Consider the following 4158-nt stretch of genomic DNA (forward strand, 5'->3'; position numbering starts at 1 on the left):
CGATTATGATCACACTTAGGTGTGGAATTATATGGTATCTAGAAATCACAAAATGCTTTTCTTTTCCTAAACATACCCTATCATTTAGTTTAGTTGGCCTGTTGTTATTATTATTTAGATGTTTTTCCATATCTAATTGGCTTTTCCCCTCTACCTTTTTTTTTTCTATTCTCCCCTCCCCTTTTCTTCCTTCCAGATATTTTGTTTTATTTCATTTATAAAAAGCACTAGGTCATTTAAATTATTTTTGTGATAGAACTTCAATGTGAGTGGGACTAGTCCAATAATATTTGCTAAACTAAAAGCAAGTGACATACTGTAACTAATTCACCTTACACTACTGTAAAAGTGCTATTAGTAGTAGTAATAGTATCTTCATTTACACTGAGCAGTGAAAATTGAAACACAAAAGTTGAGTGACTTTTCCTGATGCCCCAAAGTCAGTCAGTATTAAAAGGAAATAGACTATGGAAGAAATTTTGGCTCCCAGTGCTATGCTAAATTCACTCCTTTCTTGCTCTGAGAATAATGAAACATGAGCCATTGCTAAGACTACTCTTGATGAATGTCTGATGTCCAGATGGAACATGATGGTACAAGTAGCACTAGTAGTAGTAATAATAAGCTCCCTAACAAAATACATCTTAAGGATACATTAAGTTTTATAGAGTACCAAAAAAGTGTCCGTATGCATTTGGCTAAAACCTCTTTTCCCTGCACTATTGTTGCAATTTACCCTGTATCTTTTACCATTAGCATCTGATACCAAAGGCTAGCAAGGAATACAATGTTCATAGAGAACAAAAGAGATATATCTTTGTCCAGAGGATTGCTCCATGACCTTCTATCATAAAACTTAGGTACATTTTGCCATTTGGGAAATTAAAAGGGAAACTCAGCTAGATCCAGATAAATTATGCTGCCCATTTATATGGCAGCTGAATTTCTTGGGTTAAGAATCCCAGGGGAAAAAAAAAGAATTAACCAACACAAAAGTTATATCAGTTATGCATACACTGCAGGAATATAAGAGCAAATTTGAATGTGCTTTGACAATATCTACTTGAATACCACCTATGATCATTTCTGTGGTCTTAAATTAAAATTGTTTTGATTTTGGTTGCATTCCTATTCTTTTTGATGTTTGTAAAGTTTTGAGCAATCAAATTTTACTCACGTAAATGTTCAGAATAAATATGAACTCATGCATGGCTACACACGCGCACACACACACATATATATAAACATACACACACACACACACACACACACACACACACACACATATAGCTAGCAAGTTTTAAAATGACATGCATGAATGGTTTCACCAGAAATGATATATTCTATCTGGATTGGAATGCTACTTAACATCATATGAAGAGTTTGTTCTTTTACTACTCTTGAACACTGGGGCACCAAACTAACAAAGGCCCAGATCAAAAGCCCAGGGGAATCTCAGAAAGGATAGCAAAATTATATTGACTTTGCACCAGGCCCTATATGTAGCAGACATTGGGCATCACCCTTTATACTTAAATGCAATTACTTTATTGAATATAAGAAAATTAAATCCTTCAATCACCTAATAAATTTGATGGTGACCATAATTTATAGGAACAATACCTTAGACACGAAAGACTCAAAAATACACCTAGGGGGTGTGTCCAGACAAGCATGCATATGCAATTAGTGGCACCTCAAAGCTCAAAATTTGACACCAGGAAACCCCAGTGTAAATTAAAAAACGCTGCTAAAAAAAAGTAGCGTGGCATGCACAGCAGCAGCATGAGCTGCCAGAAATGGAGCCTGACCATCTAAAGCAATACTCTAGCTGCTGGCCAGGCTCTGTGTGACTGAATTAATACTGCTGCTGCTTCCCCAGGAGGTCCCAGGACACTAGGTAATGCTTCTGGGGCCAGCACAAATGCTGGTCCCAGCCTCCCTTACCCCACCCAGGTCAATGTGATGCATGCTGGAGTGCACATGAAGGGACATGCCTTGGGACAAAAAGCAGCAGCACAAATATGTGCCTTCTGCTGCTCTTTGTACCGGGTGAGGGAGATCCCCCACCCTCCATTAATGCTGACCTCATGAAGGAATACTTTGAGAGGCTGGATACCTTCAAGTCAGCCAGCCCTGACAATCTACACCCCAGGGTAATCAAGAAGCTGGCGAGCATCATAGCCCAGCCCCTGGCACAGACCTTTGAGAACTCCTGGCGCTCTGGTGTAGCGTCCAAAGACTGGAAGAAGGCCAATGTGGTGCCTATCTTCAAGAAAGGGAGGAAAGTGGATCCAGCAAACTAGAGGCCCATCAGCCTGACCTCTATCCCAGGGAAGGTCTTAGAAAAGTTTATTAAAGAGGCCATCCTTAATGGACTGGCCGATGCCAACATCCTGAGGGATAGCCAGCACGGGTTTGTTGCGGGTAGGTCTTGCTTGACCAATCTAATTTTCTTTTATGACCAGGTGACCTATCACCTGGAAAAAGGAGAAGAGATTGATGTCATATATCTTGACTTCAAAAAAGCCTTCGATCTGGTATCCCATGATCACCTCTTGGCGAAACTGGCCAACTGTGGCCTTGGGTCCACCATGATCCGCTGGCTGGGAAATTGGCTCCATGGTCGGACCCAGAGGGTGGTAATAGACAGAAGTCAATCATCATGGTGCCCTGTGACCAGTGGGGTCCCCCAAGGCTCTGCCCATACTGTTCAACATCTTCATTAATGATGTGGACATTGGAGTCAGAAGCGGACTGGACAAGTTTGCCGATGACACCAAACTTTGGGGCAAAGCATCCACACCAGAAGACAGGAGGGCAATCCAGGCTGACCTGGACAGGCTCAGCAAATGGGTGGATGAGAACCTGATGGTGTTTAACACTGAAAAATGCAAGGTTCTCCACCTTGGGAGGAAAAACCTGCAGCATCCTTATAGGTTTAGCAGTGCTACACTGGCTAACACTACAGAAGAAAGAGACTTAGGGGTCATTATTGACCACAAGATGAACATAAGCCTTCAATGTGATGCTGCGGCTAGTAAAGTGAGCAAGACGCTGGCTTGCATCCATAGATGCTTCTCAAGCAAATCCCAGGACGTCATTCTTCCCTTGTGCTTGGCCTTGGTGACGCTGAGAGCTATGGGGCTCTTTAGCCTAGAAAAGTGCAGGCTCAGGGGTGGGTGATCTGATGGCCACCTATAAGTTTATTAGGGGTGACCACCAGTATCTGGGGGAATGTTTGTTCACCAGAGCACCCCAAGGGATGACGAGGTGGAACGGTCATAAACTACTGCAAGACCGATTCAGGCTGGACATAAGGAAGAATTTCTTTACTGTCCGAGCCCCCAAGGTCTGAAATAGCCTGCCATTGGAGGTGGTTCAAGCACCTACATTGAACACCTTCAAGAGAAAATTGGATGCTTATCTTGCTGGGATCCTATGACCCCAGCTGACTTCCTGCCCCTTGGGCAGGGGGCTGGACTCAATTATCTTCCGAGGTCCCTTCCAGCCCTAATGTCTATGAAATCTATGAAATCTATGTACAAGCTTGTGTGGATGTACCCATGGGGCGCGCAGCAGGTGCCTGTTGTGGAGTTTAAAAGCAGTTTGAGATGCAGCAAGAGGCATGCTAGGAATGCAAAAATATTCCCTGTGCTACATATTTGCAGTGCAGACTCTAAATTTGATACCTGGAGATCCAGGTATCCAAAAAAAAACAACCCCACAGCAAAAAGTGGGACAAGGCACAGTCCAGGAACATGCCCTGAGGCAACCCAGGGGCCTGGGTCTCCAGACAGATGCAGTGCTTTTTGGCCAGAGCATCTCTATCATGCTTCTGCTCCCCCAGCATGTTCCCTTAGTGTGCTGGCATATACTGGGGTAAACACAAGTACAGCAAGGCTAGGGCATGACCCCGACCTGGGTGCTGTCCCAGGTAAGTTATCAGGGACTTGGGGGTGGGGGAGTTATGGGTGTAGGGTGTGTGGAGTGGGTGTGGGGAGGTGAGGAGTGGCAAGAGGATGTGGGGGAGATGTTGGGTGTGTGGGAACTGGCAGGAGGCTGTGGGGGGTATGTGTGGTGTGTGGGGAAATGCAGCATTTGTGGCTGGGCTTCAGCAGGGGTTGTCACACACCTGCCCCCCTACCCACCTCTTGT

The sequence above is a fragment of the Alligator sinensis genome, unplaced genomic scaffold (genome assembly GCF_000455745.1).
Source record: "Alligator sinensis unplaced genomic scaffold, ASM45574v1 scaffold1130_1, whole genome shotgun sequence".
Lineage (NCBI taxonomy): Eukaryota > Metazoa > Chordata > Crocodylia > Alligatoridae > Alligator > Alligator sinensis.